Below are 11,563 nucleotides of genomic sequence, written 5' to 3'. Positions count from 1 at the left end.
TCCTAGGGGGTGGATACTTTCTCAGACACTGTACTTGCTGCCCCTTTTATTTGGTAATTGAAATTAAATTAAATTAATAGTATACAGATTTGGCTCCTGGCTTTTCTCTTGTGATGAGTCAGCAGTGGGCTAGTAGTAGGGGGTTACTCTGTTTGCTTAAAAATTCAGGCGTCCGTGGTTTTCTTTTGAAAATATTTGTATCAAAAATGATTTTTTGTTAACAATCTTTGAATGATATGGGTAGTTCTTACTCCACACTTCTCACTGGAGTAGTTTGTATGTTGTATTTAGTAATTATGTGATTGCCACAAAATCGTATCTTAATTTAGATCCTGTTTGCATTAAGATCCCTCATATTGCCCTGACTTCATCTTTGGAAAACAAAACATCATTAGCAGCAAACCAATTTCTTTCTTGCTCCATTTAAATTATTTCTGTTGATATTTGTTGATACACAAATTTAAAATTGGAAACATATCCATACCTTTTGTGGGTAATAACATCCTGAAAATATATTCCAGTGCTGCACTTACCAAATATATCTCCTCCCCCTCCCCTGGTAGACCCTTGTATCCTCCTTCTAATGACTAAAATCAGATTGTTCTCGATCACACCACATCAAATCTGTGTTTCTATGTTTTTTCCCTCATGGCTACCCACTAGTAGAGTGATCACAAAGCCAATCAATAGCCACCTGAACCTTTCTCAACCCTCAGATGAGGCTCTACATCAGCTATTAGGCTATGCATCTTCTTTTTATTTCAACATGTGCTTCTCTTGTTAATAACAGACCTCAGAATCTGTGAATTAAATGTAATAATTAAAGCTAATCTATTTTGGTCTGAACTGCTGATGCAGCAAAAAGGCTGCTGTGAAAATGAAGCAGGGCTCTGTGGTGTCTATTCAGAGAAAACACAGCTCATCCTTTAGAACAGGGTCAAGCATTTGACCTCATAACGCAGCATCACGATCAGCACCGAAGGCCCTGCTCTGGGGGGTCGACGTCCTTAAGGACGGCTACACACACACAAACATTTGCTCACACATTCACACATCAGCACACATGTAATGGTGGGGTGGATGGGGCCTTTGATGTAATGTTACTGAGGGTCACTTCTAATGACTTTACGCACTTTCTCTTATCACCTGGGGTCAGCTTTTTCACCTTTGACACTATTAGATACTTCATCAGAGGAAGATCCAAACGCTTGTGCAAATAAAGAGTTAATGTTAGCATCAGTAGATGTGCTTTTCCCTTCTTGACTCGAAGACTTAAAAACCTCTTTAAAATCATTTTTTATGAGATTCTGAAGGACAGGTTTGAGCATTTAAGAGAAAGCTTTAAAGCTTTACAAATAAAGTTGCAGAGTTTTATGCTTAGTGTGAGATTTACAGAGGGGAGCAAAACATTCAGACGCAATCTGTTAGTAGATCAAAATGTCTGTAACAAATATATATATATATATATATATATATATATATATATATATATATAATTTTTTTTTTTTTTCAATATCCTGGGAAAACATAATTTGCATAACTTCTGGGCTGTACAGTACATGGATTCTGAAGCAAGGGGGTTGGAGAGGAAACTCCATTTAATGAAAGAAAATAGGCATAAATAATGGGTTCTTGTAAATCATTTATAGTTCAGATTTCAAAGGGTACATTTTTATATTTTGTGTAAACTGAAGCCAAGAAGCAACCTCCATGGCTGAAAAATGTGTAGAGGTTTAAAAAAAAAACTGCAGTTCCTCGAGTGTCCACTTGAGGATGGCTGCAGAAGCACTAGAAGTCCCACCCCTTGTTACATTTTAAAGCAGAAATATGCATATTCATGGTTCTAAAAACAATCTGGGTCTGAATAGTTAATGCCTTTATAGGCATGGGTGGATTCTTCTAAAATTTCTGAGCATTGTGCAGTGTAGCCCTGAGCAGCTTGAGATGAGAGGGCACAATATCATGGGGAAACTCAGAGTCCATGCAGGAAGTGTCAATAGCAGGTTATTTGGCCTTTCTGGGCTTGTTTAATTTTTGCTTCTACCATTATGTATTTTAGAAAGTTAAAAGGTTTATGTTTACTTCAAGTGAGGTGGGGTTTCATGTAAAATTATGTGGATTTCACCTCAGAAGTTAACTTTTCTTTGTCAGTGGCACTATAGTGGCTCTCTGACCCACTGACTGACCGGTGGCCTTTTGCTTTTCCCAGTTGAGACATAATGTTGATAAAGTGATGAATTACTGTCAGTAGTCTGTGAATTTTGTTGTATTTTAAAGTTAAAAATATGCTTTCTAGGTTTTCCAGCTGTTTGTATCAGTCTGTTCAGTGTGGATTAGTGCGGTTTGACAGCAGCCAGCACTGAAAATAGATCTGGTGTGAATCTTCAGCAGAGTGGCACTTCTGGGACTCGCTGAAGATGGACTGGAGCTCGCACCATGGAACTACTCTGATTGGCTAGAGAGAGGCTTTTTGCTCCAGAGCAATTTGTGCTATGCTTCAAGTGCAGATCATAGTGCAGCCGTTAATTGTGGAAATTGGAGGTTATGCATGATTAGGGTATGCTGATATGACAGTCATAGCAACCACATCCCAAAACCAAAGTATGAACCAGACCATGACCCCAAAGGTACAAACGTCATTGTGATCAAAAAGTTAAGGAATAGGTGGAACATGACCCAAAGACCAAGGTACAAACCAAGACCATGACCGTAAATCCAGGGTACAAATCAAATTGTGACCCTAAAAATCAAGGTATGATGAGAACCTCAACTGCAAAGGTTATGAACTGTGTTGTGACCTTAAAGCCAAGGTACAAACCAAACTGTATCCCCCAAACCATGGTATGAACTGAACCATGACCCAAAAACCAAGTCACAAACCAACCAAGACCCCAAAACTGCTGCAAAATCAAAGTCATCCCAAAACCACGGTCCAAACTAAATGGTGACCTCAAAACCAAGGTACAAACTGAACAATTTACTGCAAAATCAAGGTGCAAGCCAAACGTTGCTCCAGAACAAAGAGATGAATCAAACCATTACCTCAAAGCCAAGTGTGAACCAAGACCATGACTGCAAAACCAGGGAACAAACCAGACCATGATCCTGAAAATCAAGGTATGAAGAGAACCTCACCTGCAAAAATTGTGAACCATATAGCCAAGGTACAAACCAAACCTTAACCCCAAAACCAAGGTATGAACTGAACCATGACCCCAAAACCAAGGTATAAGTGAAACCATGACCCCTCAGCCAAGGGACGAATCAAACCACAAACCCAAAATTAAGGAATAAACTGAACTCTGACCTCAAAACTAAGATACAAACCAAAACCCCAAGCCAAAACTAAGGTATAAACCAAAGCTTGAACCGCAGCGTTTCCTGTACTGAGCACTGCAAATAGACGATTGTTCATCTGTATGTCATGAATTACTATTGTGTAATAATTATATGCTAACTTTTATTGCATTTACTATTTCTTATCTGCCGCCCATCTGTGCATCCTTCCATATATGTCTGCGTGGGCACGTCTTTTTACTTCAAATTGATTCGGTCATTTTTTCTACAACCATACACTCAAGTACACACCCACACAGATACACACCCAGGTGTGCACATTCTGCATACATCTTGTCGAGTGTATGTGTGTCAGAGCGTGTGACTGGGATTCTATTTGTGTCGCTGAAGTGGCTGAGCTGTGTTTGTAGCGTTTAGAGGAAATTACCCCACGAGCGTCGCCTTGGCCACAGCAGATAGCGGGTCGCCTCTCTAGGCTGCATGGCATATTGATTTCTTGTTGTGAGGAGCGCTGTTCAAGCCCCATTTAAGATTTCCATCCAGCCCTGAGTACAGCAGCCAGCTGTAAATTAGGGAAATTGCACATTCATCACATAGGTTATTTTAAGATGCTTTGGAAATGTGTGAAGCCATAAAAGATCTACAATGATTCAGGTAACAAACATAAACAATTACTGAGTGACTGACAGACTCATGGTGGAAGCAGGCGGATGTTCATTACAATTTATAGAACAGCAGACTCTAAAACATAGTATTTGGTACAAGAAGTGATAACCATCATGGTAGAATGAAAAAAGAAATCACTCAGAGACAAATACAAACTTAGGGAAGGGAAGGGAAGTGAAACAGCATCACGCAGACAGAAGAACATGGAACAGTGACTTTAAAAAGTATTAACCCCTTTGGATTTTTTATCGTTTTATTGATTTGATGAATCAATCATGGTCAATATAACTTTGCTTTTCAGACAAAAAAAAAGATTTCTACAAAAAATAATCCCAGTTAAATAAAATATGTAATCTAAAATAAATTAGTGGATAAATATTCACACCAAGTGACTGACCTAATTCCAGAGGTCCAACCAGTTGGTGCTAGTAATCACACAATTAGTGAAATGGAGATCACCTGATGGCAGTGAATGTGTCTCAAGTGATTGTAGTATAAAGATACCTGTGTCTGGAAGGTCCACTCACTGGTTAAGTATTCCTGGCTACCATTACACCAGTGGTTCCCAAAGTGGACTGTGGGCCCCCCAGGGGGGTGCGAGGTCATGATGGGGGGGGCGGGGGTTCTATATAAAATCATTAATATCATTATCATCAACAGCAAACCAGCAGCCTGCAGGAAAACCACCTGGAAAAAGGCTGATCTGGATAACATGCACTTGCCTGAATACCAGCACCCACTTCCTCAATCCTTCCACCGTACCACTCTTAGACCGTTTCCATGTATATTTGCTATTTATATTCTTTTAGTTTTTAAAATATATATCTATTATGTATGTTTTTCACATATGTTTGCACCTAAGTTTATATATACATATGTTATTATATTGTTACATATAGCCTATATTTGTTATTTATGTTATAGTATTATATAAATTGAATGTCCTTTCAAGTTTTTATGTGTTTTTCTTATATTTTTTTATCCATACATCTTTATGAAAAAGTTTTACCCTAAATGGGCAAGGAACCATGTTTGGTCACTTCATTGATCTTGATTTTGTACATGAAGATGGGAAATTTTCAAAAATGTAACAAAAGTAAACCAGTACTGTGTTGCCTTGCAATGACACTCTAAAGCTGAAATTTTCAATTTCCAGGTATTTCAGTGAGTGCCTGATAAAGGGTTAAGACAAAAAAAAAAAAAAAAAAAAAAAAAATCAAATCAAAGCTGGACATTGTCAATGGCCTGAGATTGTCAGTCTCACAGCTGCACCCAAGACATAAGAGATCTGTAGCACCAAAAAAGCCTACAGTAGTCTCTGAAATTATGGCAGGACTTACAAATCTTAAATATGTTTGTTAAGTTTGTATTTTAAGCTAACTGTTTATCTTCAGGGAGTCAGAATTTTAAAACTTAAAATTTTTAGGTTATATGTTGTGCTAAATTATTAAAACAAAACAATACAAAACAGGAATTTGTGTGCAAAAGTTGTGAATACCAGTGTGTTTGCCATATAGTTACATGCTTTTATATGTTCATATGCATTATGAAGGGTATGGGGGCCCGAAAATATTTTCATCTGCCAAAGGGGGCCCGACAAAAAAAAAAGACTGGGAACTACTGCATTACACCATGAAAACAAAAGAACACTCCAGGAAACTCAAATAAAATGCTATTGAAAATATAGTCAGGGGATGGAGACAAAAAAAAATATCGAAGGCTCTGAACATCCCCCAGAGTTCAGTTAAATCCATTATCAAGAAATGGAAGGAATGTCCTGTCGAGATCTGGCCGTCCTCACAAACTGAGCAACCATGCAAGAAATAGACAAGTGAGAGAGGTCACACACCTATGACTTCTCTGAAGGAGTTACAAGCTTCAGCAGCTGAGATGGTACTCTGCATGCCACTGTTGAAGGAAACTCATAATAACCCTTTAAAACCAGTTGTTTCATATTTGATACGCGGTTTTGTGCGACCTCTGTCTAATTAACATGATCAATTATTTCCTTTAAAACCTTTTGGATTGAATCAGATAAATGATAAAAAAAATGTCCTCCAGTGGATTATCAGTTACAAAAAATGCCTAATGTATCAAATGTGAATTTTTTTTTTTTTTTTTGGATTTCAGTATAAATTTAGATAAACATCTCAGTTCCAAAAATAAACTAGAAAAGCACTCAGAGAGCGCAGACCTCCGCCATTAGCCCTATCTCCCAGTAGTACAGAACCCTTTAAAAAATTGCTGGATCCAGAGGGTGACCTGAATCACTCCCAAAATCTAACCATTTCCTAAAAATTTCAGCAAAATCCGTCCATAACTTTTTGAGTTATGTTGCTAACAAACTAACTAACTAACAAACCCTGCCGATCACATAACCTCCTTGGTGGAGGTAAAAATAGAGAATTTTCTGGCTATTATTTTAGGTATCAGGCTTTAAAGGGTTAAGTCTCCACTAGAGCTCACCAAAAGGAATGAGGGAGAGTCCATGCTCAAGTGGAACAAGTTATTTGATCTGATGCCTTTTGGCCATCAGACAAAATGCTTTGTCTGGTAGATCATCACCACAAACACTCCATCACAACTGTGAAGCACGGTGGTGGCAGCATCGTGCTGTGGGGATGCTTCTCAGCAGCTGGTCCTGAAAGGCTTTTAAAGGTAGAGGGTAAATGTGCATAAGCCCGTGTCAGTTTCTTTTTGTCACTTTAGTCAAAACTGAAAAAAGTTCAGCTTTAGAGGAGGAAAATTACACACTTTTGGATTGTTCCAGAGGTCCTGTTTTTAAAACTTCCAGTGCATTTAGCCAAACAGCTTCTTTATAGGCATTTAGTAAGAAGACGTATCCTGGGTTTACAGTTATTCGGGACGTTTACATTACTAAAAGGGGCATGGCTGGTGTTTTATTTTCATTTTGAATGTTTTTTTTTCTGCCATGAAACAGGGTGCCAAATTCTCAGAGGCATAAAATAGAGCCGCACAAGAATACTCAGTGAAAACTGAGATGATTAATATTGGTTTTGTAGTTTGTTGTAGCTTGTTGGCTCAGTGGTGAAGTTGTAGGGAACATTTCAAAAAATGTTTATGTTCAATAAAATCATATTACTGCATTAGTCTCATTTTTTTAATAGCCATACCTCGTATATCTCACATAATTCAAGGAACTTAGTCTAATGTGTAGTATCAAGTTCTACACCCAATAATTCCTAATTTGTTAACTCAATATTAATCACGTAGGCTTTTCCAGGATATGTTGAGTTCATTTGAATCTAATTGTCTGTTTCTTCTCTTTCATGCACCAAAGATAAAATTCACAGCAGCACTAATATATCAGTGCTTTAAGTTAACCCTTGCAAAGATTTGTTCAGTTTTTTATTAAAAACCAAGTAAATGCCACAATCCTACCTCCCAGCAGCTGCTTCTGATGTACTTCTTTGATGTTCAACTTCCCCGTCTCTTGGCACACTTCCCGTGGTCTTCTTAAGGCATCCAAACCAGGAACCTGCTCAGACAGAATTTACATACGCCATTCCTGTGATCAGAGACATCAGCGCTTGTACAAATGAATAACTCTCTCCCAAAGCAAGACATTAGCAAATCAAGGCCCCGCTAATGTTACCGAGAAGAGTTGCTCTGATGAATTAACGACCGAGAGACTTGAAGTGGAGAATCAGAGAGCGATCTTTTGGTTTCAGAGAACCTTTCTTTGATGTTTTACAGCTGAATGAGTTCAATTTGGTTTCTTACTGCTTAAAGGTTATGTTGTTTCTGCAGTGTTTGCTGCCTGTTTTGACAAACTTCTGCAATTCAACATGGTAAATGGGAGAAATCAGTGACCACAAAGTATTAACACATGCTGCTCTAGTAGAGTGATGGGAACTCTTTTTCCATGTTTGCTTGCATTTATGGATTTTTAAAATTTGGGATATTTTATTGTTGCTAAATAACATCATAATGAGTTTGTGCATTGTTGTTTCCTTTCATGCATTGTTCTCTGGACTCTAAAGAGAGTCATGTTCAGCTGTTTTCATTAACCACTGGACTCACAGTAGTACATGTTGATATTAGGGGAATTGTGTCTTAATGGGAGGAGAGCATGCTGTAAAATCAGGTTTAAAAACCCTAGTTTAAGGCTGGTGAGCAGAGTGGTTGAATCTCAGGATGCTGAATTGAAGCAGAAACCACATTTAAAGACTTGTAACCCAATTCTTGCAACAAAATCCCCACAAGAGTTCCCACAATACTACACGGAGGTATTGTTTCTGATAAAGACTCTCTTTCTCAGAATAATGTTTCGTCTGCCTGACAGGTTTTAGGATTAGCTTTAACTATGAGCTAAATCAGTGTTCTCAACACGTGGCTCCTGAGCCTTTATCATTTCAATCAGGAGAGACTTTAATAAGTTCAATATTTTATTCATTTTAAAAGTTTTGATTAAGAGAAATGTGCAGTGTCTTTGGATTAGATTCCATGGTGATGACTTCATGTATTTGAAGGAGTAGAGAGGCAAACAGCAAGAATAGGACATCCCCCTATGGAGTCTAGACACTGGTGGTGGTGGTGATGAGGGGGGTAGAGGAGTTGACCTCTAATAAGCTGGAACAGGTCACCAATAAGGTGGTTTGGAGGAATAAGAGGCATGCAGGGTGAGATGAGCAGAAGATCTGCGTCTTAACAGCACTAATTGGGGACCCAAGTTAATCATGATTAACTTGATTAATCTTGACAAACTTAATTTTTAAGCATTACTCACTAACTACTGGACTTTTTGCTCTCAAATATGGTTTCATATTCAAGCATTTAAGTCACGAATAACCCAGTCTTTCCCATTTACCTGGATGAGTTGAACCTACTAGTACAAGATGAAGTCCACTGACTGACTGTCTGTCGTTTGTAATGTAGTAGGTCAACTGGAAAAAGTCTAAAAGTAACTGCAGCTAAAAGGTGGAAATATTGCCACCTATTGTAGTGGAGTCAAACATACTTCTATAATCAGTTCCTGGTGCTTGTATAATGAGAAAACAGACAGTAGTCTTAATGGCCTCAAGCTATAGGTCCAGTTAATTGTATGTAAAACTACTGATTATCAACCCATCAGCCATTAAGTTGTTATCATGTATTAAAACAGCACTGGTTTTACTCATTTGAAGTTGTTTTTTCTTTCTTTGTTTCTACTGTGGCACAGCTGTTACATGAATTTACCAAGTCCACCTACTTGTAGTTGTTTGCCAAGTCCGTAGGGTAGTTACAGAAAAGCTTTCATTTTTAAAGTTTGGCATGTGGCACCAGTCTGCTCAGTGATTTATTACCAGTTTATTGCCAGTCTTTATTTTTTTTTTTTAAGTAGGAGTCAAGGTCAGTGACATTTGTTCACCCTAACTAGCATTGTTCAGCTAACTAGCATATTTCTACTGAGATCCGTTATATTGTGTTTAACAAAACCCCAACATAAAGCTGGGTATTCAGCTACCTTGATATCCATTCTGCCTAAAAGGTAGTGTTTTGTCTTTGTTTGAGTTTGACTGAGTGTGTGGGAGTAAAATAAAGATCAGCAGAGAGAATAAATGGAAACAGAAAAAGAAATCAGGAGAAAGTGAGATGGACAGGGTGCTGTCCCGGTGTGTCTTTGTGTATGGATTGTGCTTTCTTGTACTCTGGCTTTATTTGTGTTATATTGTGTGATTCCATTGTGTGGAGTAGATCCACCGAGCTTGTATTCCCACCCTCCCACCAGCCCCCTTGCTTTAGATAAAGCTATCTGGATCTGCAGCACACCTTTCTCAAGCGCTTGTGAGCTGCTTACTGTTGTGGAGGCTCTCTCTGTGTTCCTGGGAGATTCTGACGGTTGTATTGTGTGGGCTACAATGAGGGTGTGGTGTGTTGGCACGTAGAACCATCTCCAAAAACCACTATTAAGATGTTAATGTTCACTGGCAGAGCTGGCTGCAGGCTGTGCAGTCCCTTTACATCTCAGAGAGCCTACCTGCTGTTTTTAGAACAGGCCTTTATGCTCAGTTCCTGCATGTTTTTACAGGAATGGAGGCACATATGAGTAAGTTATACCTCAGGACATATGAGTTTATTTGAACATATATTCCCTGTTATATTTTCACTTTATTATCCTGTATGTTGAGCTAGTGCTCTTAAATTCGGTGTCTCGTCATTTCCAAAGCCTATTGCTGCCATCTAATCACAAAAAACCTACTTTAGTGAGTGAAAGGACTGAAAAAAGTATTGATAAATTAAGTCTTAGTCTTTACATTAAAATGTTTATTAGTTTTAGTTACATTTTAGTCATATTTACTGTTTAAAATTTTAGTCGGTAGTTTGGAATAGGGGCCAACCCCTCCAACAAAAGATCCCATTTGAAGGGCTGGAGAGATATTGCATGACGCACTAGTCGGTGTAATAATTTTTATAGCTTCAGTCAATAAATCAAATGGTTTGGGTTTTTCTAATCCTTAAAAACTCAATCAATTGATGCAAACATGCATATATTTATGGTCATTTTGGTTTTGCCAAAAATCCACGCAACTATAGTGATGCTGGTTTAGCCAAGTCTTGTTCCGTACAAGCCCCAAAAAGGGTACCATGAATGTGCTATCAACATGATGTCCACCCTCAAGACTTATCGCTGCAAAAATCTAAGCCAAGTGTCGTCAAAGTTAGCAGAAGTCATCTTAAAATTCCCTCCAAACTTGTATTTCTTGCACACCCATATACACTGGATAATGGGCTGGGTAACAGGGGAAGCAAAATGTAGAGTGTCATTTTGCGATGTCCAGATCACTGATCTAGACTTTGCTGATGATGCTGTGATTCTTGTGGATACTGTCGATGACCTCGTGGGGGCTTTTAACTTGCTAAGAGAGGAGGCTGAAACGTTGGGAATGCAAGGCCAAAAAAAGATCCAGGCGTCTGGGGATGCCTTGCATGCTGCTAGTGAATCTGTGTCTGTCAATGGTGAGAGTGTAGAAGTTGTAGAACAGTTCACCTACCTTGGCAATGTAATCCATGGAGCAGCTGACTGGGAGGCAGAGATCAGTGGGGGGATGGGTTCGCTGAGCAACATAGTGTGGCTTTCCAAGAATTTTTGTACTTTTTTTTGGGTATGGTTGGCAAGACTATTTGTCTAAGGCGGACGTGCTCAGGAAAGCAGGGATGCTCAAGACCCAGTGGGCTGGTCCAGACACTGGGAGAAAACCTGGAGAGATGGGGCATGGGCCTGGAGCAGGCCTGGATGATGGCAGTCAGGCAGCCAGAGCAGTACGTGACCAAGGTTGATGCGGTACAGTGATAAACCGACATATGCTCCCGCACCTGACCTGGCTCATATACAGTCATTGCAGAGTAAGCAAGCCGAGCACAAAAAAATGTACTTGGCCATCCATTTGCTGTTGAACTGTCTCTGAACTGTTCTCTGCATGTTTTCAAAGTAGAAGAGACATTTTGTCTGGTTTACTAGCTTGTGTCCTTACAAGAGGAAATCCACAGGTACCAAAGTGAAAGCGCTGAGGCGTCAAAGTGGAGAGAATCACAAGAGGATATGGATAAATAAGGACAGCTGCAACACAGCGAGGTGGGGCAAACCAACAGGGAAATA

This window comes from Cheilinus undulatus, linkage group 1 (assembly GCF_018320785.1).
Source record: "Cheilinus undulatus linkage group 1, ASM1832078v1, whole genome shotgun sequence".
NCBI classification, from domain to species: domain Eukaryota; kingdom Metazoa; phylum Chordata; class Actinopteri; order Labriformes; family Labridae; genus Cheilinus; species Cheilinus undulatus.
This window is presented reverse-complemented; position numbering follows the sequence as displayed.